Here is a 26182-nt window from a genome sequence, read left to right as displayed (position 1 = left end):
ACTCCAGGATATCTACACTGGGGGATATTACCTATATCCTTAAGTGAGTTCACCCTTTTCTATGATTCCCACCCTGCCACCCTTAGACCAGATCAGATGTCTTTCCTGATGTCCAAACCCAATGATGCAAGGGTCATTCTTCACAGAAGTGCCATGGATATTGCCCTATAGCTACCTCCCTTTAATTACCCCTCCTTAGATTTTATAGACCACGTCATTGAAGTCCTATGGCCTCAGATCAACAGCCCCAACTATGTCTTCCCATGTCTGCAAGTTGACACCCGAAATTGTTGTTCTCCCTAGATTCTCCAACCCTGTAAATGGCCTGAGGACAAATCCCCATTTGCTAGATAGACCACCTTGTAACTCATTGCCCTCGTCTGTAAACTAGGGATAATGACGGCTCCTGCCCCACTAAGTGGGTTCATATGCACAACATCTCTAGAATAACCCTTAGTACACAGTAAATGCCCAATAACTGCTAGATAGTACTATCCCCAGCCCAGGTGCAATTTCAATTCAAGATTTCACAATTCCACTTGGATAAGAAACACAGATCTGCCTTGCTGGCCCACCTCTTGCCTATCCTGACACTACCCAGGCCACCCTTGCATTGGTATGATCATTGTAAAGTACATGTTGCAGCACCTCCCTCCCTCCTAACCCTTCCAGCCCTGCCCCCTTCCCAGAACTATCTCCCCCTACTCACCCCCCCCTCCCACACAATACACCACCATGTACCTTTCACTGTGTGTTACCCGGGTGTCATACCCTCTCTCCCCTCTCCTGTTCATTTCTCCGTGCCTTATTTCCTCCTTGGACAGAGGCAGGGGAGGAGGCCCAGTGTCTATTGATTCACCTACTTTATCTTACTCCAGAGACAAGTTAATAAATCAGAACTTTCCTTGGTTGGGTCCTGCCGGCCAGTACCGTATTATCTTTTGATTCATGAGCAGCTTGCCATCTGAACTCTCAAATGCTCAGTGTTTGGTTTCTGGGGTTGTTTGGTTTTTGATTTTGGGTTGTTTTGTTTTTTAATAAGAGGTAAGAAAATCTGTACAGGACACTTCCACACATAGGCCAAAAGCTGTCTCATCTTTCCTGGCCAACTGGGAAGGTGAAATCGTAATCACAAACAAATCTCTTAGAGATGTCAACCACGGTGAATGAAAGAATATCAAGAGCCACACTGGCCCTCACACTCCCTTGGCAAAGGCAGAGGAGAGGGAACCTGGAAAGACATCTTTTTCTTGTCTCCCTCCCCTCCTCCTGCATGCTTGAAAACCACTTACTGAGTTTTGTTTTGTTTTTACTATCAGAGCTGGAGAAGTCCCTGGATTTGTTTATGTTGTGACAACCAAGCTGGACAGCCCCAGTAATCATTCCCTGTGCTCTGGTAAATCTTAGTGTTCCTCTGCTAGAGTGTTCCACCCCCAAAGCACCTCCAGGCTTCCACCTGCTAAAATGCCACCCCCTCAGCCCCTCACAACAGCAACCAACTGGCTCTCAATATAAATGTATCTAATCGAACAAGCTGTGTGCGTGTCTCACCCCGCCCACCAAAAGAACGCTCTTTGAAGACCAGGCGTCCACAGCAACAGGACCAGAACCCAACACTGTAGACTGATAAATGAACAGACAACAGAGCTAAGCAATAATGCTTCTGTAGTTGTTCTGAGTCCTGCAGCTGTTCCTCTCATGGGGGGAAAAGAAAGTCATTCTGAAATAAAAGTCATCACTCTTGAGACTATGTGCTACATGTGTTAAAATAGGTCTCTGGAGCTAGGCAGTGGTGGCACACATCTTTAATCTGCCTCCCAGCACTCAGAAGGCAGAGGCAGATGGATCTCTGACTTCAAGGCCAGTCTAGTCTACAGAGTGAGTTCCAGGACTACACAGAGAGACCCTGTCTTGAAAAAGAAAAAAGTCTCGGGGACCCTGGAAAATAGTATTGGCCTGCATCTGTGGAAGAGCCAAGGGGACCCCAGCAAGGACAAGGAGAGGCTGGAACCAACCAAGAGTGTATCTGTGGGGAGGACGATGAGATAGCTGTGGAGAATGTACAGAAGGACAGACAGCCTTTGGGCTGGGAGGCAAGTGGGGAGTGGGCCGGAGCCACTAATATGGCTGCTGGAGATGGCTCAGCTTTAAGAACATTTACTGCTCTTGGGAAGGAGCCAGGCTTGGTTCCAGCACCCACTTACTCACAGCTACCTGTAATTCTAGGTCGGAGGGATCCAACACCCTCTTCTGGCCTCCACCAGACACACTCACATGTACATTAAATAAATAAATAAATCTTTTTTTTTTTTTTTTTTTTTAAAAAAAGGTTTATAGTGAAAAAATGTGTGCCAGGCCAACGGGATGGCTCTAAGGTGGAAGCACTTGCCGCTAAGCTTAATGGCCTGAGTCTCATTCCTGAGACCACAGAGGAAGGAGAGAAGCGACTCCTGCAAACTGTCCTCCAACTGCTAGACATGCGCTGTAGCACACACACACGGATAAAGACGTTTTCGGTTCTCAGAATCTGCCCACATGAAATCATACACATGCACCCCAAGAAGCATGAATGGCAATCTTTTCTGTAGTAGTTCTTGTGAGTAGGAAGTCAGAGGCATAGTCATCAATGAGATCATTAAGGAGGGAGAGTGCATATGCAGTCCTCCCATCCCACCCCATCTCCCCCCCCAACTGAACCACCACCCCCCACAAACCCAACCCCCCAACCCCCGTCTCTGTCCCTCTGCCACAGTTAAACAGGGCAGGGAAGATCTGGTGGCCCTCAGGAGAAAATTGCAGGACAGGCTAGTAAAAGAAAGAAGTGAATTGTAGGACAATACATTCAGTATGGTCCTATTTGTATTCAAAGTGCCCACACAGTAATCTGTACTTATTTAACAAATGCACATGTCTGCACCTCAGCATACAGGAGCATTGTAGAGAAGGTCACAGGGACAGAGAACTGTAAAAGAGAAGGTTGTGTACGGAAAGGCTTATTTATCTCTTTTTCCAGCTCCTTGGGTATTTCTAACAAGGGCTCGTTTGTATATTTTTATATAAACCGTGTGATACATTTTTAAGGACAAGCATAATATAGCTAGTAACAAGTATGTCTTGTCGTTTGGACCTCACATCTAACACACACACACACACACACACACACACACACACACACACACACTAACACACACACAAGGTCCAGGTAGCCTCTTCCTGGGCTGTTCCTGTGACCTCTTCTCCCTTCCCCCGTAGTCTCCCTCTGTCACCCCGACCTCTCCTCCCAGCACCTGCAGAGGTCATGGACTCCTATGGCACCTAAGTTCCCTTTTTTTTTTTTTTTAATCAACTTTTGTAAAGACTTCTGTCTCTTCTTGAACTTACTGTTTTTGTTTCAAGGTCTACAAACACAATTTCCAAAGCTCATGGAAAAATCTGTAGGTCCAAGCAGGGACTGCCTCCACACCATGCTTGCCTCCATCCACATATGTAGAGACAATTGATACAGCACTTGAATTTGTGTGTCTGTCTCTGGGACTGAGGCAGACTCCTGTCCACATCCAGTACCCACCTCCAGGCTGAGTCCACACTGGAGGCTCTGTCGATGTGTGGTGAGTTACTGAATTAGACTGAGCTCTTGAATCTCTGCCTAAAAGCTTGATAAGGAAGTGGGGCTCAGTCTGTAAAACACTTGCCTTGCAAGTACAAGTACCTGAGTTCAATCTCAAGAACTCACATAAAACTTCAGGGTGTGGTGGTACACAATTCTAATCCTGGCCCTGAGGAGAAAGAGACTGAAAAATCCCTAGAGCTCCCAGCCGGTTTAGCCTTATTACCAACAAGAGAACCGGTCTCAAAAGAGATGGATGATGTTCCTGAGGATGACTCTTAAAGTTGTTCTCTGGTCTCCAAAAGCACGTAAATATGTGGGGGACACACACACACACACACACACACACACACACACACACACACGGACAGTCTGATGGGAAGCCGTGACTAGAGTCAGCTCAGTAGAGAAGTGTATCCTAGGTGGGCATCTGGCCACCCTGGAAGTCAAGCATTTATTTTAGCCTCACCACTAGGGAAGCTACTTCTGTGGCCAATAGGGTGATTGGGAGGGGCCGCAGCAAGGCTGCCATGGCCTGTCATAGAAGTATGCCTGGTTCCTCCTCAGTGGGCAAGAAGGAAGAGTGTGAGCCCAGCCTCATTCAGACGCTGTAAAGATCAGAAGGACCTCCCTACCTCTCAGGAAGTCATGGCGATGGAGGAGACATCAGTCTTCAAGGATTGTGATGAGTCCTCGAAAGTCTTTTTCACAAGATCTAGAACCTTCCTACATGTTGTGCTCTCATTACTACAGGTGTGCCCCCAAGTCTAATCAAGTAGAAATGACCAAATATCATTCGGCAGGAAATAAAACTAGAACACAGAGAGCCACGAAATATGCCCAAGGACACACAACTAGAAAGCGGTAGAGCCTGGAACTGAGATGGGCGTTCCTCCAAGACTTTGGCTCTAACCACTGAGAAATTCTGTTTTCAGGGTTTAGGGGATATTCTGCTTTTGCTCTGGCCAAAGAAAAGGGCAGGAGAGGATCACAGAGCATGGAAAACAGGCATAGAATGAGGCCTCTCTGTACTATTTAGGAAGGATCTCAGCTCAGCAAACAGAAATGGACATTTACAGCAGTCCGGGGTAAGGCAAAGGGAGGCACGGAGAGGTTTCATCCAGCAAAAGCATAGCACCTCCCTAAAGAGCAACAGAGACTGAGGGCCAGGACCACCAGAGATATGGGAAAGCTCAACAGCCAGAGCCTGGGGGGCTGCTTCTGGTTTCCCCACAAAAATCTCAGCAAATGCCGACTGCAGAACACCGAAGAATGGGGGGAAGCCCTGTAGCACCCTCACTTAGGGAGAGGAGAGATTCTGGCCTTGGCCTCTTTCCTCGTGGTCTGCTCTTCTTTAGTGTTGGGTTCTGTCTTGGCTAGGACTCTGGGGGACACAAAGAGCAGAGACTATAGGTGACACCCAGAAAGGCCGATGGCTGGTGAGGGCTGCGGAAGGTTCGAGAAAAAAGTTAACACTGTAGTACTGATCATCAAGGGGCTGCCTCTTCTCTCCTCCCTTCCTCTTTCTCCATCCCTCCCCTACAGCTCCACCCCGGCTTGCCCAAAGCTGGAGGTGTCTGGGCACTGTCCTTTGGGCTGGCTAGGGCAAGCTGCCCTGATGATCTCTGATCTGGTTTAGTCATTCAATATGATGTTCCTTTTGTTACTTCATATCATTTCCCAGAAAACTTCACAGGAAGTCTTTAATATCCTCCCGGCATCCCATTGCAGCTCCTCAACTGGAAGCCACCCCAGCCAGCTCCATTATTCCTGTCCTTAGCCTCTCAGGACCCCTGGAGCACCAGACAATCATACCATACCAGACAACTCACAAGCGCTTGGTGAGACAGGCTTCCCTGGGCCTACCAGACCATTGAGGAAACTAAGGTTTGGTAGTGGACAGATGCAATTTGAAGCCACCTTCTAATGCCTGGGCTCTGTCTTCCACTCCTCCCATGTTTCACACACTCCAAGTAGATAGGACACCTGAGAGACAAGAGGACATAACATCATTGGTTAAGAACTCATTTCAGAGCTGCATGCTTCTTTATTATTGTTTAGCGCGCGCGTGCGTGCGTGCGTGCGTGTGTGCGTGCGTGCGTGTGTGTGTGTGTGTGTGTGTGTGTGTGTTATATGCATGTCTGTGCACATGTGTGTGGAGGTGTGCTTGCTCGAGTCTACACCTTTGGAGGTCAGAAGTTAACTTCTATTGCTTTTCACCTTGTCTTTGAGATAATGTCTTTCACAAAACTGGAAGCTCCCAGATTCAGCTAGCAAGCCTCCCCAGGCCTAGGATTCTGGGACATGTCACTCCACCACACCTGGTTTTCATGTGGGTTCCAGGGTCCAAACTCAGAGCCTCACACCGTGCAACGGCCACTTTCCCCATGGAACTATCTCCTCAGCTCACTGCACATCTCTTTCCAATGCCAGCTTCTCTTGGAAGGCACCAATGCCTTATTTTACCAGGTTCTAAGAAGCCACACCACTTTCTAGTGAGTGACATTGTTGTTTGTGCCCTCATTTCTGGTTTTTCCCCCAACAGGCTTACCCTTTCTCCAAATGATCTGAATAGGAATGGTGGTCAGTCACTGCTGAAATCTTCAAAGGAAAGTCACGCACTTTTCATCCAAACCCCATAGCAACAGTCAAAGTGCAGGGTCATGCCTTATGCACCAGGCACGAAGCTGCACAGGAGCCCACCTGAGATGGTAGTTACTGTAGCATGGCTTTCCTGTATCTAACAGAAAACTCGATTACTCATCCTCTTCCCAGTGGGCCAATGAACATACCATTTCAGATAAGAAATGGAAACTATGCAGGAAAGAAGTTGGCTCAGAGTAGGCTGGAGGCATCCCTTACAATCCAAACTCCACCCATAACTGTCTAGGCAGCCATGAGCAAGTGAGCATCTCTTTGGACTTCAGGTTGATTCCCTGTCAAATAGACTAGTAATGTAATGAACTTACTTGGCTACTGAGAGAATCAGGTTTGGTAATACTCATGCAAGTCCTTCAGTTGTGAAGTGTCTCCACTTCCTCTCCCAGATGGGGAGGCCATTGCATGTAGAAGTTTTATACACCTTATTTGAAGGTGCTCTTGGCCTTGGGATGGTATGGACGTTAGAACTGTATCTGGAAGATTTAGGCTTGTTGGTGGTAGTAATGGAGTCCCTGACTTTTTCTTCCAGAGGTATAGTGAGATATTATGAATCTCCTCTCTCACTTCCATCAACAAAGACAGAATATTTGGAAAACAATTTTTAGACTCTGAGTTTCTGGTAACAAAAGTGACCCCAGAGAAATGAAAAATAAGAAAGTGAACCCTTGGGGCACACGTGAGGAAACTGCTCAGACACACAGGAGAAAGTCCTGCGGGGATCAGGGGAGACAGTGGCCAGCAGTCACATGAAGCTGGACACTGTGCCCAGCAGTCACATTCCTACCAACCAAACTGGAGGCCCTCATAATCCAAAGGATGCTGGCTAAAGGGTCCACCAGGGTCTCACATCAGTAATGCAGAATAGTCAGCCCTAAATGAAGTGCTATTCTGGTTCAAATCTTACAGCCAAAGCCCCAAAGATCAAACTATTTCCAAGTAACTTCAATATGTTTCAGAAAAAAATTCCCAAGAATATTTATAGGTATACAAAAATAACCAATATGCAAATGTAGTAAACTCCATATAGTCTGGCATCCAGTCAACTATTACCAGGCATACAAAGAAGCAGGAAAAATACCTGCAATGGAAGAATGATCTTTCAGTATAAAACAACCCACAGCTAACATATAGTAGAAACGGCCACGGGGGTGGGGGTGGGGACGATGGCTGAGTAGGTAAAAAAAATACTTGCTGCACAAGCTTGAGGACTGAGTTCACATCCTCAGAACCATGAAGATGCTGGGTGCATAGCTGAAGTCTCTGTAACCCCAGCACTCCTAGTGGGAGATGGGAGGTAGAGACACGGCGAACCCCTAGCTTGCAGGCCAGCTAGCCCAGCATATGCAGCAAAAAAAAAAAAAAGCAAAGAAAACAAAGATATCCTCCAGGAAACAAGGTGGAAGATAAGGGCAGACACTCTGACCTCCACATGGGCACCATGCACCGTGGCATATACATACTCTCAAACACACACATACACACACACACACACACACACACACACACACACACACACACACACACAGACAGAGAGAGAGAGAGAGAGAGAGAGAGAGAGAGAGAGAGAGAGAGAAACATATCTACATACAGACACAAGGAGTTGGCCAAAAAGACTAGTCTATTTATTCAAAATACAAGCATAGAATAATATGTATATGCATGGAGAGTTATTCGTTTATAAAAATAAAAATGTGTTCATAAATTATACGTATTTAAAAGCCCAAGTTTAACTTACAGGGTAAAAATCACAGTGCTTGAGACTGAAAACACACTGAAGGGGATTACCAGCAAATGAGGCATCACAGAGAAAGACTGAGAAATACAGATGCAACAGAAGAAGGGAGTTTTTTAATGAAGACTACCAGTTAACTGTGGAACAACTTCAAGTGGCTGAATAATGGTTTTTAGAGTCACAGGAAACACAGAAAATTTGATGAAATGATGGCTGATCCTTTCCAAATTTGATGAAGTTTATAAACCCTTAGATCCAAAACCTCAACTAACTTCAGACCTCCTCACAAGAACTGGAGAAAACTATACCAAAATTGCCCAAGACCATTATAAAAAGAAACATCTTAAGGGCATCCAGGAAAACAGACATATTACAGACAGAGGAACAAGAATAAGGATGGCGGTCGATTTCTGGATATACAGCAAGTGAGGAGAGATCCGAGTAAGCTCGGCAAGGAGCTGACAGGAGGAGGGGCAGAAATCTGCCGATCTAGAATTCTATACCCTATGAAAATATCTTCCGAAAGGCAATCAAAAATTGTAAGACCTACAAAAGCCAAAGAAGCTGCAGATCTAACTATAGCAGATGCATCTTCAGCAGCTCTGCATGCCAAACGATTTTCCTCTGAGTGAAAAGAAAATGACACCAGATGGAAACACGGACTCACCCGAGGGGAGTGAAGACCAGCAGAAACTGTGAAGATGGTGGTCAATAGAGAGAATGCCTTCTTACTATTTAAATGTACTTCAAGAGAATTAAAAGCCTAGATAACAATAATGGTTTACAAAGCTTATAATGTGTGTTTGATCAAAATGAGTCCCAACAACAGTGTAAAGCCCAAGAGGAAGATACAGGGAAACCATAGTCCACACCTTTTACTAATCCAAGATGTACTATGACCAGTGGTGACTTTAATGAAAGACTTATTGAGAATCCCAAACAACCAACATGTCAGGAAAACACATTATAGCTGCTTATTCAATGAAGGATAGAATGGAACCAGAAAGGAAGTCAACTGTTGTCAAACATATGGTTATGAGGGCATGAGACTCCACTGGGTAGAGTGCTTGCCTGGTATACATGAAGCTGTAGGGCGTCTCCTTGGCACCATATAAAGCAGATGTGGTGGTGCACACCTGTAAAGCCTGTAACGGGGAGTAGAAGCAGGATGAAGACAATCCTTGATGGCTCAGAAGTTTGATGACTTGTCAAGAAAGAAGGAAGGAAGGGAGGGAGGGAGGGAGGGAGGAAGGAAGGAAGGAAGGAAGGAAGGAAGGAAGGAAGGAAGGAAGGAAGGGCAAACCAGCCTGTGTTCTATTAGCCCAATAGAAGCCAGAGATTTGGGAGAGAGGAATCGAAAACAAATAAGATTGATAGAATACATCTAACAAAAAGACAGAAAAATAGGACACATCAGTAATTGCATCAAATGCAAATGATATGAAGATGAAAATTAAAAAGCATATTTTCAGACTGAATGAAAAATCCAAATCCTCAGTATGTATTAGTTGTTAAAACATCTATTTTAAATGTAAAAATACAGAGTTTAATGGAAAGAAAAAAGGGCAGGGCAGGGCATGGCGATACACACTGTAATCCTAGTTCCAAGAAGGTCAAAACAAGAAGATCCTGAGTTTCAGACAAGTTTGGGCTGCATAAAGAGAACTCTCAAAAAGTACATATACATATATACATAGAAATATATATATATATATAATTTTTAAATAGGGAAACAAGCTAGGGCTATGGCTCAGTCATTAAAGTACTTGTCCTGCAAGCTTAAGGACTTGGGTTCAACCCCCAGAACCCATGTAAAGCTGGCATGGTAGTGTGTGCTTGTAATCTCTGCTCTGGAGAGGAAGCTGTGAAGCAGGTGGATCTCTGGGGCTGCTGGCCAGCCTCGTCTAATCTGCAGCACCAAGTTAGTTAGAGATCCTGTCTCAAAAACAAACAAACAAACAAACAACAAAAGAAAGCAGAATACTACTAAGAACAACAACCAAGATTGTCCTCTGACTTCCATGTACATACACCCACTGTGCACGCACCCACATGAACATGCACAGTAGGGAAATAGCGATGGCTCGGTGTTGAAGAGCATTTGTTGCTCTTGCAGAGGACCTGGGTTCAGTTCCTAGCACCCATATGGCAGCTCACAATTATCTGTAACTCCAGTTCCAGGGGATCCTATGTCCTCTTCTGACTTTCCTGGGCACAGTGTCACACATCACACACAAGTCACACATGTAGGGTACACACATACATGCAAACAAAATACACATATACCTAAAAAGTAAATCTTGAAAATTTAGGGGAATATATACAATATTTATAATACTACTCAAGAAGTGACTCTACCAGCTCAAACTCAGTAAATTTTCAGAGCAACCAGGAACAAAGAGGGTAATTTCATAATGGTAACAAGGTCAATTCATAGAGAAGCTGTTACCATCCTAAACATTCACACACCTACCAGCAAAGCTACAGAATATCTGAAGCAAAACTGGACAGACAGGAGGGGAAAAAATTAGTTGAGCCGGGTGGTGGTGGCGCACACCTTTAATCCCAGCACTTGGGAGGCAGAGGGAGGTGGATCTTTGTGAGTTTGAGGCCAGCCAGGGCTACAGAATGAGTTCCAGAAAAGGCACAAAGCTACCCAGAGAAACCCTGCCTTGAAAAACAAAACAAACAAACAAAAAATCAGTTGAGATATTAATTGATCCAGGAATGGTGGTTCAAACCTACTATCTCAGCACTCATGAGGCAGTTCCAGGCCAGCCTGGGCTAACATGTGAGTCCTTCTCTCAAAAACCCAAAATTAATAAACATCTTTCTTTCAGTAATGAGACAGGGACTAAGGTGATGGTTCAGCAGATGAAACACTTGCCACTCAAGTATAAAGAACAGAATTCAGATGCCCAGCACCCACATGAAAGATGGACAAGCATGGTCCAACTTATCATCTCAGATCTCAGGAGGCAGAGACAGGGCATTCTGTGAGCTCTGGACTCAGAGAGAGACTCTCCCTCAGTACATAAAGTAAGAACAATCAAAGAAGAAACCCAGTATCAACTTCTGACCTAAACACACACACACACACACACACACACACACACACACACACACACACCTATACACATGTGCCACTATACATGCAAACACACATATCCACTCATACCACACATATATACACAGGTAAAATAAAAGGTAGATCAGGTAGACAGATCAGCAAGGACACAGAAAATACGAGCAGCATAGAAGTTGATTGATGGACACCCATCCAACAATCCATATCTGTTAGTTACTTTATTATTTTCATTTGCTGTAATAAAATCCCGTGACCAGAACAACTTGCAGAAGGAAGGGCTTACAGTTCCAGAGAGATAAGAGTCTGTCACCATCAAGGTAAGACTCATGGGATCAGGAAGTCAGGTAGGCAGGCCTGGTGTAAGAGCAGCCACTGATAGCTTACATTCTGATCCACAAGCAGAAGACAGAACACACACTGAAGATGGCAGAAGTCTTTTGAAACCTCAAAGCCAGACTCTGGTGACACACCTCTTCTGAAAAGGTCAAACTGCCTCATTCCTCCCAAACAGTTCCATCAACTGGGGACCAAGCTTTCAAACTTTTGAGCCTATGGAAGCCATGCGCATTCAAACCACTATTCCACATGACAACAGCAGCATACACATCCCATTAGTATACTCAGAACATTTACTATGGGCCATCAAACAAGCCTCAGTAAGCATGAAATGATCAAGTGGTACAAAATAAGTTCTGATCATAATGGAATTAATTTAGAAATCAATAACAGAAAGATGCCTAGAAAATCCCCAACTTCTTAGAGGCAATATAACACTTCTAAATAATCCATGAACCAAAGAAAAAATTAAATGTGAAATTAAAAGCATTTTGAGCAGAATAAAACGAAAACCCGTCACATGGAATTCTGTGGAGACTATCAGAATGTCACCAAGAGGCAGGTGTATAGAATCAAGAAATTTATTAGGAAAACAGGGAAAGTCCCAAGTCAATGGCCTTGGCCTCTTGATTAAGAAACTAAGAAAAGCACGCTGGGCCTGGTAATACACTCAGGAGGCTGAGACAGAAGGGTAGCTGCAAGTTCAAGCCAGCCTGAGCCATGTGATGCTATCTCAAAAAAATAAAATGAATAAACAAAACTAAGAACAAATCAAAGGGAGAAATAAGACTGTGGTAGAAGTCTGAAGTAGAAACAGGAAAGCAACAGACAAAGGATTTCCAAGAAAAAAGTTGCTAGCTCCAGCACCTGGTGAGCTGAACTTGGGACAATAGACGTTGGCATGGCGCCTGTTCGAGGATGGCGTGGAAATTCATTAATCGTCCCATATTCTTTCCAAGAAGAAGGAAAAGAAGACAAGGAGGGAGAAAAGAAAGAGGAAGAAGAAAGGAAAGGAGGAGGGAGAAACATGATAACCTCCAGCCAGAATGCCGAGGAAAAAGGAGAAAACAAATTTACCAGTACTGAGGGTGAGAGTATTGACATGGAAGATTCTACGGACAGAAAGGGGCAGTAAGAGAAATTGACTAGTGACGGTACCAATAAGTTCACAGTTGAAGGTCTGGTGTGGGGTGATGACTGCTTAGAATTCTCCATTGTGTCCTTTCTGCAGCTTCTAAGGGCTAAGTCCAGAGTGCTCTGCCATCCTGGTTTGTCCCAGATCGAGGCATCTCCTGAGAAATTCTGGGCTCTTGAGTCTGGGATGTTTGGTCACTATGGGCCTTCACCCCACTTGTACTTCTTCCTTTCAGCCAAGAGTGTCACTCAAAAGCCACAGAAGACCTCACTTGCCAGGTTTGACCCAGCTCTTGCATTCTCTGGAAGGCCTGAGCAGGCAAGGATCTCTGTGTGACCACTCTGTTCTGGCCCCTGAAGCTCATAGGCCAGGTCTTACATGGCACCCTGTCTCTGGGGCCTCATACAGAAACTGCATCCTAATTAGTCTTCTCTTTGAGCCCTGGCTGCTATTCGGGATTCCCAGGGTCTCAGGAAAGATGCTCGAGGAGACGTTAATGAACTGATTCCTACCCGGCAGGGATGACTTTGAAGGTGTAACTGCCTTGCCCTAGTCCACCTTCCCACATTGCTAATGAGGCTCCCCTGCCTCTCTCCCCGCCACTCCTGACCCTTGGAGCCTGTGGATGCTAGGCAAGCACTTTACCACTGAGCTATATTCCCAGCCTAAATTCTCTCTGTACGTGTGTGTGTGTGTGTGTGTGTGTGTGTGTGTGTGTGTGTGAATGTGTGTATATGTGTTTATGTGTATGCACACAAAACTGAGTGCACATTCATGTAGAAGCCAGATTTCAAGTGTCTTCTTTAATTACTCTCCAGCTGATTTTTTTAAAGACAAGGTCTCCGCGAGCCTGGAGCTCACTGCTTCTGCCAGGCTGTCATCACAGACCCACACATAACCATCCCTCGCTGTCACAGTAGTGCTGGGAATCCAAACTCATGCTCGCATGGCAAGCACCTTACTGGCTAAGCCATCTCCTGGCCCCTTTCTCTTCTTTCTAAAGTTTGTTGTCCTTGTCTGTGCCTATCCTAATGGAAGTCCTGAGCAGATATCTTTGGAGTAACTGAAGCCTTCTGTACAGTCAGATTCCACGGGCATCCCTGGCCCTGCCCCATTCGATCCCAAGCCCCCTTGGTTGCTCCTCACTGTCTACAGAATAGGTGGCTCCAGGATTCTAGTGTTGAAGGCCTCTGTGATCTGGATGTAGGCTACCATGGAGTTTTCACACTGCCTCTCCACTTCCTGATCCTGCGCCTCCGCCCACTCTCGTCTGTTTCCCTGAATTCTGCCTCCTCTACCCCCTAATGTCTAGAGCCAGCACCTCTTTCTCTACTGGCTCAAATGCTCACAGGGGGTCTTCCTGTGAATCAACTGTGCATCTCTTGGTGATTCTACTATACGTTAGAGGTGTTGGCACATCAGAGATATCAACATCAGGGTCCTTAGCTTCCAGCCCTTGCCCAGACCTAGCCCTGGCATGAGTGTCCATCATCTACCCACAAGGACTCCATTGCAGCCATTGTTGAGTGTTTTGTAAGTCCCACAGACCTAGCCCTCCTCCACTCAGGGGTTGGGGCTTTTGTCTTTGTGGATCCTACTGCCTTGTTACCTTGCTGAAGGCCTGCTTGATAACTAGCTCACCACTTTAAATTTGGGTTGGCCTCCTCGGCTCCCATCTATTGCTAAGGAAACATTTCCCACCTGCACCCCACAGTCTCTTTGCATCTCTGTCACTCATCCAATCAGGAAGCACCTGAAGGACACCTTCCAAATCATTCATTGTTGTCCCCCCATACCCGACAGCACCCAGAACATATTCGTTTAGTGAGTGATTGTGGCTTAATGCTCTGAGCATGGTTTCCAAATACAGCAGGTGTTTCATCACTTCCAAATGACTGCCCTGATTGACTTCATCCTGGACTTACAGCTGCTTCCTTTTGCTGTGTGTGGCCTTGGGAAGTCTCTGAGTCTTCTGTTTATTCATATACAAAGCAAGTATGTACTGGGTGGGGAAGGGTGGCTTGTCAAGTTTCTGTTTCACTGCTCCTGGTTCCTTGACACTAATTTTTATTTTGAAATCTTCAATACTTATCTGTGTTGGTTAGTTTTAACTGCCAGTTTGACATAGCCTAGAATCACACCTGAGATGAGAATCTTAATGGAATTTTCTAGGTCAGGTTGACCTGTGGGCATGTCTGGGAAGGATTGTCTTGATTGTTAATGTAGGAAGTCCCAACCCATTATGGGTGGTGCCATTCCTTAGGCAGGAAGTCCTGAACAGTGTAAGAGTAGAGAAAGCTAGCTGGCTACTAAGAAGCAAGTGTGAGAATCCCTTTGCTCTGTGCTGTGGATATAATGCATAAGTTCCTGCTTGATGTCCCCAAGGTAATGGACTGTAACCTGGAATCCAAATAAGTCCTTTCTTCCCTAAGTTGCTTTTGGCTTGGATATTTTTCACAGCCACAGAAAGGAAACTAAAACAGTGTTTCATCTCCTCAAATGACTCAACAGGGCATCTTTCATGCTCCAGCCAAGCTAACGAGAGGCTGGGTGCCTTCTCCAATATTCCAAGCCTGACCTAACCAGCTGCATAATGTCAGCTCAGAGGTCTTGGCGCCTGCTAACACATCACAGTTGCCAGCAGTAGCAGTGCCTCAGCAGAGACAGCAGTCCTGCTAGCCCCCAGAGACCATGGGGTTTAACTTCTGCCTCGGGTGGGCTTCAAGTTCCTAGTGGGTCCCCATCCCAAGAGTCCTTTGCTTCCCCTGGACAATAAAACCACCTTTTGTCTTCACTAGAAAAAGAGTGAGTTTACATTGCTCCTGAGCAAATCTGGCTGGAAAGGTAGAGTGTCAGGACACGATGGTGAGAGGCCCAAGGTCTTACGTGTGACTTGGTATCCCAAGCCTGAGACAAAGCCAGCTCAGCCTCCTTCTACAGGGGGACGTCAAATAGCGGTCTTCATAGCTCAGACCCTATCTGTCAGCACAGGACAAATGACATTCCTTTCCAAAGGACTGTTGTGAGGGCTAAATGGAATTTTTTTTTTTAAATTAAGAACCTTGAAAACCTAATAGATTGATTTTTACCATTTTATTCCACTCTTTATTCTTTCCATTGTGCATCTTGACTGCTCTTCATTTCCTGTTCTCCTGCCTCAGCTTGTGAGCACTTGTGGGACTGAGAAGCCATTCCTTTGTCACCAAGTCCACAGCAGGTACACCAGAGTACTCATTGGCTGGATTAACACATGGCCCTAGCTGGGTGGTGAAGAGGGACAGGGACAGTGCCCCTCATCCTCCCCAGAAATCACTTGACTAATGACATTCTGTGAATCCTTCACGATGAAGATGGAGCCTCTACAAGGTGTCAGTGCCTTTAGTAAACTAATTTAACATCCCTACCCACCCCCCAAAACAGCTTTGTCCATTAGTGCCATGTGTTCCCATTTCCAGGTGAGGAAAACTGACATGCAGGCAACCTAGTGCCCTGCCCCGGGCCACAAACCTTCCAAATGGTCAGGTTCTAACCGAAGCCCAGGTCTGTCTCTGGGTCCACATTCATTGCCACTTCCCACAGTCCCATGCAGAGGATTTATCCTGCCTCCACCTCATAAATGAAGCATCATGTCAACACTTTGTCCTGTGTTGAAAAGACAGAAAATGGTTAGCCAGATGGCTCAGTGGGTAAAGGTGCTTGTTGCCAAGCACAGTGGCCTGAATTTGATCACTGGGACCTAATGTGGGAGAGCAGAACTGATTCCAACAATTGTCTGACATCGACACATATACCATGGCATGTACATGTGTAAGTGAAGAAAAGAAAGGAAAAAAGGAAGGAAGAAAGAAAAAGAGGAAATAAAATTTTAACCGTGAAAACACATTGTGAGTTGGACACATTAGAGGACTTCTTTCAGATATCTTCCAGAGTACATTCTTGGGGGTGCATGGGGGGTGGTGCTTCTAGAGTTGTAATGGTACAGCTCAAACTAGGATCACATCACTACACTGTGTTGACAGTTTTTCTGCTTTTACACACTCTCCATATGCATCATTTTAATTACCACATAATATTTCTCTCAAACAGATATACCATTGACTTATTGTCCCTTACTATCAAATATTCAAATTTGCTCCTGTAGGTAATACTCCACTGAATAACTCTGTGCGTGGGGCTGGGAGATTATTTCCTTAGCTGATTTATTTAATTCCTTTCTTTGGCTAGTTTCTAGAATGATATAATTACTAGATCAAGGCAAATGGGCAGTCGTAATGATCCTGAAAAATATACTAAGTATACTTTTTCCCAAAGACTTTTATGTATAAGTATAGTTAGGGACCAATGTCAGATAGATGGTGACCACACATCAGAGAGCCACAGACAAGAAGAAAATGACATGGGGTGGGGGCTGGAGAGATGGATCAGCGGATCAGGTCATTTGTCCCAGCACCCACATGACCATTCACAACTACCTATTGCTGCAGTTCCAGAGGATCAGTGCCCCCTTGTGGCCTCCTTGGGCTCCTGCATGCAGGTAGTGCACATAAATTTATACAGGCAAATACACATACATATAAAATTAATCTTGATTGGGGAGGGGGGGGGCTCTGCCCTGGGCTTCGTCAAACTGAAGAGAGCAAGAAGCAAAACTATGTTTCCCTACTCCTTAGAAGGGCAGAATAAACAATTCTAGATAGCACGTGTGCTCGGGGAAGGGAAAATGACTGAACTCACTCCAAGAGCGGAGCAGGTGTTCTTGGTGACAAATAGCAGCATATGGAAGCCAACGCCAGACTTCCCAAACACCTCCCAGCCTTTCTCATCTGCCACACCTCTGAGCTTCACCAAAGGGTTCCAACTTCAGGTCTGCCAGCCTCAGGCCACTGTGCTTTGGTTTTCTGGCCTGCCAGAGGTTTCCAGGAATACGGGGGATAAACAAGCTTCTGTGTATGAAGGTCCTTGAGAATCTTTCATCACTGATGAGATTTCCTAGTTGCAGCTACCTTGTCTTTGCTTACAGTTCATGGGACAATGAGTTACTTGGCCATGCAGAGTGCATCCCCTCATAATTTACTACAACGATTTTGTAGGAAGTTCCTCCAAATTCAACTTTATTAAAAAAATGGCACATACTCACCTTCTGGAAACACACCCAACTTCACCATTCTGAGTCAGCACAGCGCCCCAGTCAGCCCTTGCCCTCCTGCCAAAGACCCTCTCCTCAAGTACCAGATAAAGCTGCACACAGCAGAGGCCTCTGAAGCCTGGCTGACCAGGGGCCCCATGGCTGGCCTGTCTAAACACAGAGGACCTCAGGCCGTGCCCTGCTGATGTCCGGCCTCTGCAACACCTGCCCTAGAGGTCAGACCACGGATCAGAGTCCGTCCTTGCAGATGTCTGGAGAGCCACTGGAACTTGATTGAAAATGAACTTTCTTTTCTCCAAGTATGAACCAGGTGCAAGCCTGTAGCCCAGTTGATAACATAGTGACCAAGTATACCAGAAGCCCTGGGTACCCATCCCCACTATCATATAAATCAAGTGTGGTGGCAGGCATATGCCCGTAATCCCAGCTTTCAGAAAATGGAGACAGGAGGGTCAGAAGTTCAAGGTCATCTTCAGTTACATAGAGAGTTGAAGGCCAGTCTGGTATAAAAGAAAGCAGCTAATATTTTGAGAGTCTGGAGGCACCCAATATGTAGGTGCCAGAATGTGTCAGAACCAGCTAGATGTCATTAAATGCCTGTTGCTGGGCCCAGTGCACACCATTGTACCAAGCTGTCTGACTGTAGGCCCAGCAGATAGCCTTTCAAACACGCCTCCATGGATGTAGGTACATCCATAATTGGAGGACTCCAGAATGGCTAAAGAGGAGCATCTGATCCTTTTGCTATTCAGGGCCCAGAGCTCTGAGTTTGGCAGCTGACAGCCACACCTTAGCCCCTATAGGCCTCTGTTTCTCTCCTTTCCACCTAAAACACACACACACACACACACACACACACACACACACACACACACACACACACACAAAGACAGCCATCCACAGAGCCTGATCAAAAAGTCACTTCAAAATCCAAAGACCAAAGTACAAGGTGGCTGGAGCCCCCACCCCCTACCCCCTAGTTGATCAGCATTTTTAGCAGATGCCATAGGTGACAGCTGGTGTGACCTTTGGCAGAGGTGAAAGGCTGGGAAAACTCCGCTGCCTCCCACCCCATGACAGCAGCCCGTCTGCCTAGGATGTTTCATTCCTCACATTCATTTCATTTCTTTCTTATTGAAGCTACATAATGTTTCATTTTACTGTCCAAAGCAGGGCACTTTTTAAAACAGTAATATTCCAAAAGCACATAGTCCAATGTTTAATTATTCAACAATATCCAAAAGAGTAACAAGAAATGTGCTTTCTCCTTGCTGTGTCTTGGAAGACTCTCATTAAGGACAGGATTGAGGCACAGAATCCTTACACAAAGCTAACTGATCACCCAACACACAAATACTTGTTTTTGAAATTTCTTTAACTTTTCATACGAGTATGTGTTGTAGACTGAGTGTATCCCCCCCCACACCTCCGGATGTCCCTATCACACATTGATCTCTTCCTGAAGGCCATTCTCCCCACCCCGCATTACATCATCTATTCCCGCTGCCATTTCCTGCAGGTAAGCTTTGTAGAGCAGCCCAGGCCAGCTGTCCCTGAGCCTCCAGCACTTGCCCAAGGAAGTATCAGGCTCTCTGGTGTTGGTCATAGGAAAGGGGTCCCTGAGGCTTCCAGCATAACTAAAGACTGGGGTACCAGGCATGTGAACCATGTCAGTATGCCTATTCCCCAAAAGAGATTGAATCCTATATCCAAGCCAGAAAGGGGTTACCTCCCCCCCCCCCACCCCACCCCACCCCAAACTGTCACCACACAGCATCCAGGCTGTCATTGCTAACTACAGCCTTTTCCCTTCAATTCCTCTCTAAGTTCCATTATTAACATGTGTCTAAGTCTATGGCCAGGGTGTGGCACTCACTGTGTGTCTTTGGACATGTTGGTGTGGCTACCTGTGCCTACAACAAAGACTCATGGGGTGGACTGCCTAGAGCTTTAAATAAATACTGTAACAATATCCCCAAAATCAAAGCCTAGCTCTGCCTCTGCAAGCCAACTGTGTGACCAGAGACAAATCACTCAGCCTTGCTGATCTCCATTTTCCCATCTTCCTGATAGTGTGGACAAATGCATGGTTCTCAGCCTAGCTGCAGGAGTTGAACCCTTTAGGAACTTTAGAGAAATCCTAATACTGGTGTCCTGGCAAAAGGACTGGATTCTGGTCTCTAGGGTGAGTGCCGAGTGCCTGCGGTGTCTAAAAACATCTCCAGGTGATTCTGATTCAGCCCAGGCTGAGCACACTGCCCTGGGTGATCCAGCCCCGCTATTCAATTAATTCCACCATTTATCACGGAGGAGACAAGAGCTAGGGAAGCCAAAGTTAGTGCTGTGCTTTGGATTCCAGGGAAGAGAGGCCAAGGGCTGAAAGGCTCGGAGTGCCACCTGGGATTCAATTTAACTTACGAATTTCCTGAATAGAAAGGGGGAAAAATGTCCTGAATAGAAAATCAGATAACTAACAGGCCCAGAGCCCAGGCTGGAGGTTTCTTAGTAGAAATGTATTTCTGGGGGATGCTAGATTCCTCCCCATGGGTTCAGCCTGATGTGGACAATGGAAATGGGAGTGTAAGGGGGTCCATTGGAGTCTACAGCTTACAAAGAATCCTCCTTCCTCCACCGGGGCCTGATGCTGCTTCCAGCTCCTTCCCTGGGAAATAAAACTACAGCATGTGTGGGTTCCACTTCCTGCCAACCTAGCAGTCACAGAGCAAGAAAGTGGAAGCCTCACAAAGACTCTATTCTGTCCACCCGGTTTAACTTCTCCAAGGGATGGCCTCCCACCACTGGTGGAGAATTTCTTTCTCAGTAATATGCAGAGTGCCTTAAATTGGTTAGCATCTTGGATTTGATGGACTGTGATGTTAACTCTGGTCCCTCTCAGACATTCTAGCATTTCCATTATCCCACAATTTGGCAGCCATCTATCCAGATAATCTTTATCTTCAAAGAAAATATCCATTTAATTTCCCAGGGTCAGTCACTGATTTTACCTCTCCTGTACCATTTAGTCTCATTTGTGGACCAGCATCATCAACACACCAACACATAAAGAACCCTCTCTTGGCAGAAAAGCAAAGTATCTATCTTGCCCCAGATGATGAGAACATGCCTTTTGATAAGGTCCCTTCAAAAAAAGTAAAGTACTAAAGAAATGCTAAATGCTGTAACACCCCTCCACCAAACACACTCACACATGCATACCCATACACAAACTCTGTTTACCATGAACACTCAGCCAGAGAGCCCTGCTCGTCATAAGAACTTCTGTGGGGGGCTTCATTGCATTTCCTGTTTGATTCACCAAGCATTTGGTTTATTTCTGGTGCAAGTAAGAAGAAACCCACGTGAGGATACAGGCATCATAGGTGGGGTTGGAGGATAATGGCAGTGGTAACCACTTCCTCTTTGATGGTAGGCTCATGGCTGGCCAGGACCAGCACCTCTAGGACCCTCCTAGTCCTCTTGATGACATGTGACACATGCCACCACTGCTGTACTCCTTCCTTTCCTGGGCCTCACCCTGAGAATCTCATGGTCCTCTCTGACTTTCTCCCAAACACAGACCACCTCATGTGACACCCAATCTAATCCTGAATGCTCATCACTACACCTAGCTTCAAGTCTATTCCTGTATCCCCTGCATATCCTTATGTACATCCTCAGTAGGACTTCCTGGTCCACCATCCATCTGTTCACCCACTCATCCATCCAGTCACCTACCCACCCACCATCATCAGCTTAACAAATAGTAACCACGTATTTGCACACTGTGGGAACTCATCCATGCTTAACACACGGCTTCATACCTAGGCACTTAGAGTCTGGTACAGCAGGCCAGTGGTATGGAGTCTGACTTTTTTAAGACCTTTTTTGTGAGAAGTCCAGGAGAGGAAAAGCACAGAGTGCTGGGAGCCTAAAGGAAGGGTTAACTCAAACTTACGGGGTTCGAGAAGACTGACTAGAGCTGAGGAGAGGCTGTTTAACCTCACCCTCAAGGACGCTGCTCATCTGATGATGGACAATGGAAAGAAAGGCACCGTAGGCATCAAGAATGTGCAAGAAAGGACATGGAAGGGATGACAGATCTGTGTCATAGACAAGAAAGCCTGGATCTGAAAATGGAAAGAGAAGTTGGCATGTAGAAGCAGGTGCAACTAAACAAACCAGAACCCACAGCCTGGGTTCACAATTTGCACTTTACCCTAGGGAATCATTTATTCCACTAATGTTTAGTATATGGTCAGGAAACAAGCATTTAGTGGGTGCCTTCAGAGTGCCCCGTATCAGCTGCCTGCAAAGCTCCATTCCCATAACCCTCATATCCTTTGGCACAGACAAAAAGATGTGGTATCTGGGGCTGGGGATTTAGCTCAGTGGCAGAGCACTTGCCTAGCAAGCACAAGGCCCTGGGTTCAGTCCTCAGCACAAAAAAAAAAAAAAAAAAAAAAAAAAAAGATGTGATATCGTAGAAAAGTGACAGGGACTGGGAGGTGGCTCAGATGGAAGGCCACTTGCTGTAAAGGTGTTAGGGCCTGGGAGCAAATGCCCAGAACCCACATAAAAAGCTGGGCTTGGTCACACACTCTCTCCTACCCCAGCACTGTCACTGTCTTGGGAAGGGGTGGGGACAGGAGAGTTGGCATGGGAGACCCTGTCTCAGGGGAATAAGGTCAAGAGTCATGGAACAGGACATTCAACATTCCCCTTTGGCCTCTGTGCACTGGGCAATGCACATATACATGCACACATGTCTTGTGCGTATGCAGACAGACAGACACACACACACACACACACACACACACACACACACACACACACACAGTGGTAGCACAAGGCTGCATGCACTGAAGTACCCAATAATCAGATGGGAAATATGACAGGAGTCAAGAATAAGGAATGTGAGAAGCCAAGCCAGGAAAGCTTCCTGGAAGAGGCGGAGTTTGTAATCCCTATTAGAAAAGAGCCATGACATCGGAATGTGAGGTAGATTGGAAGTAGGAAGTTCTCAGAGGCCCTTGAAAACCAGAAATGACTCTTTGGGAACCGGGAGGCTATGAATAGAAGAAAAAGTGACAGCTGAGGACTTCCTTCGTGTGCCACTGAGAGGTGTCTGGGGAATATTTGCATACACAGTCATCAGAGACTAGACTCCATGTGCCTAAGGCCAGGCATTTGACAGGAAAGGGCTGTCAGAGCCATATCCAACCACCCGGTTCTCACCATTTAGGACTTCTTAAACCCAGCAGTGGAACTCCATTGGGTTCAACTGACTCTGTTGCTTTGTATTCTAGGCCCACTGGGACAGACAAACTACCTCAGCCTCACCCCCTCAGAGATTCGCACAGGGCAGCTTCAGCCAGGAACTGACGTGGTCTGGGCCAAAGGGCCAAAGCTTGTCCGGTACTGACAGAGCTCCCCATGCCTGATCACAGGCTAGCATGCAGTGTGTCAATTTCTCTTGCCTATCTCATATCCATGAAGTAAGAGGCCCAGGTAAGTAGAGACATGAGGAGAGACAAGAGAACCAACTGGCCGGTGACCTTTCTGCCTGTGTTGAATCATAATTGATCATGTCTATTTCTCATTGGGGTCAATCAAAGAGGACATCTTACCCCAGGCAACTGCCTGAAGCCTAAATAAGGAAGCTGTATTTGCTTGATAAATGAGTCACGAATGCCTTAGAAGCTGCACTCAATAAACCTGCACCATAAGCTTTTCCTTAACGATAAATTCTCTCTGGCATCAGGCAGAGCTGTGAGGCGCATGTGTCCCCACAGACAGTCTCCTGACGAATTGTAGCTCGCAGACACAGCTCAGGAAAACTCTGAGTATTGATCTCCCTCACATGACCATGCTGTGTTCATGGTTAAAAAAAAAAAAAAAAAATCACAGAATCCTGAGATGCTGAACTGGAAAAGCCTACAGAGACCGTTTTTACTCATGGAGAAACTGGGGCCCACAGAGGGAGAGTTGCCTTGGTAACTGGCTTGGCAGCAACAGGGCCTGGAGGTTTCATCAGTTAAGACACAGCCTTAGGCCAACTCTAGAAAAGAAAACTGTCCCCACCTCCCTTCTCAAAATTGGGAGGTGTGTGTGCCAGCCACGCACAAGATGTGATAGGTAAAGCCCAGGCCTGGAAGTAGGTGCCCAAGGCAAGAGCAATGGATGGAGTGTGGTCCTGAGAGAAGAACATCAACAGATCCTGTCCTGGGCAGATGGGTGCAGAGCTACAGGGAGGAAGGACAAGCTAGTCAGAGAGCAGGAGACTGAAATTGGGGAGGTCCTAAGACCTTTTCGGGGAGGAGGGAAGACAGAGTGGAGTCAAGGGCACAGAGCCTGGGTTTTACTGGGGACAGAACATGACCTGGTCTGCATCATAGAAACATGGAGTGGTTTGCTCGGCAGGGAAAGAGTCTTGCTACCAAGCCTGACCACCAGAATTCAGTCTCTGGATGCACCTCCACGTGCATGTCATCATACCTGTGTGTGATGAATAAATAGATGAATGTAAAGGAAGTTCTTTTGAAAGATAGGGTTGGGATGAGCCTATGTGCACAGGGGAGGTGGGGGGACAGTTAGGAAGCTATTGCAATGATCTGAGAGAGGGAATGACAGTCTCCATTTGTGGAGAACAGGAGGCATCTGTGTTGGCTTGAGGAGATGGAATCTGTAGGTCATACACTTTTGGTAGAGGAGAGAGAAAAGGGAAGAGAATCCTATGAAAAGACTGTTTTCCTTCTAACTCCCAACATGAACAATTTATCAGACCTAAAAATTATGACTCCATGTAGCTATTGTTCTCCAAATTATACTCTGAGTGTCCACACGACTATTGAAAGTGCATTGCAATATACTATCCGGTTAGTAAATTCCACCTTGTTAGTCCCCCGTTAGCCTGCCACTTCTCACTTCCTTAAGTTAGTCCCCCATTAGCCTGCCACTTCTCACTTCCTTAAGTTGGAGAATTTGAGTTCATTTAAAGTATTGCCTGTATTAGGCAGGAGGAGGCTCACTTCCATAATGATCAGCCCTTCAGTCTGAGTGACAGCACCATAAAGGTTTATCCTCCCCTCCCCTCCTCCCCTCCTCCCCTCCCTCCACTGTAATAGGCGGTGTTCTGTGAAGTCATTCGGGGACCCAGGATCCTCCCATCTTGTGGCTCCACTCCCCTCCAGCTTTTAGCTTTGTCTCCTTTCTGCTGTCATATGGGAAAAGAGCCTGTCTAGCCTTAGCCCAAGAGTCCCACTTCAGTTCAGCCTTTCTCATAGGTGAGAGCCAACCATGTGCTTCACAAGACTGAGGGAGCCTGGGAAAAGCATCTAAAATGGGACAAAGATGAGACCTCCAGTACAGGGCACTCACAGCCTGTGCGATAATGCCCTGGTTCATCTAAGCAAGATGCTCTCAAGTCAGCATATGTTTTCTTAATGAAGATGCACAACTTGCCTTGACCCAAATAACCCACATCATCCAGACACTGTGAGGCATACCTACCATCCCAACACTTCGGAGATGGAAGCAAGAGGACCCAGATTCAAGGTCATCCTCTGCTCCATATAGAGAGAGTTCAATGACAGCCTGGGCTATCTGAGGTCTTGCCTCAAAAGAACCCAACACAGGGCCTGAGGAGATAGAGCAGTCAGTAAGTGCTTACCTTACAGGTATGAGAACATGAGCTCCACCCCAGAACACACACACACACACACACACACACACACACACACACACACACACACACACATATATATATATATTTGGTTTTTCAAGACAGGGTTTCTCTGTAGCTTTGTGCCTTTCCTGGAACTCACTTGGTAACCCAGGCTGTCCTCAAACACACAGAGATCCACCTGGCTCTGCCTCCCACGTGCTGGGATTAAAGGTGTGGGCCACCACTGCCCAGCTCAGAACCTATATTTAAAAAAAAAAAAAAAAATTCTGGATGGGTTATGCTAATAACAGGGTTGGGGGCCTGGGATGGGGTCACATACTTTTAATCCCAGTGCTAGGGAAGTGGAAATAGGTGGATCCTAGGCAACTGAGGTTGACTTCTGGCCCACATACACAGGCCCACCTGCAATTATGCACACGCAGGACACAACATACATGCATGCAGGAACACCACACACACACACACACACACACACACACACACACACACACACACACAAAGACCTCAAACAAGGTGTGTCTCACACCCCAGAGGTCACGGGGCGCAGACTCTACCACCGTCTTCACCCAACACCCGGAGCTCCCTCCCCTCCATGCGTGCCTCCTAATAGATGGCTCTTCCCCTCCGCAGCCACAGGAGACAGGAGCTGTAAGGCAGTTGTCAAGAATTACCGCAGCCTTGAGAAAGGAGCGTGAGAATGAGAGTGATTCATCAAGAAGACTTATAAGCCGATTGGGCAACTCGTGATCAGGGCTGTTTAGCTACCCAGAGGGACAGCAGGATAAATTACGGC

General features: G+C 46.3%; 1 protein-coding gene across 3 annotated transcripts in view; it reads left to right on the top strand.

Annotated features, from left to right (window-relative positions):
* Asic2 (acid sensing ion channel subunit 2) overlaps nucleotides 1-26182 on the top strand; it is a 1075866-nt gene that overhangs the window by 1010971 nt on the left and 38713 nt on the right. The gene's annotated exons all lie outside the window — the stretch shown is intronic.

This window comes from Onychomys torridus, chromosome 8 (assembly GCF_903995425.1).
Source record: "Onychomys torridus chromosome 8, mOncTor1.1, whole genome shotgun sequence".
NCBI classification, from domain to species: domain Eukaryota; kingdom Metazoa; phylum Chordata; class Mammalia; order Rodentia; family Cricetidae; genus Onychomys; species Onychomys torridus.
The sequence above is the reverse complement of the archived record's forward strand: the minus strand, read 5'-3'. Positions and strand labels throughout refer to the sequence as shown.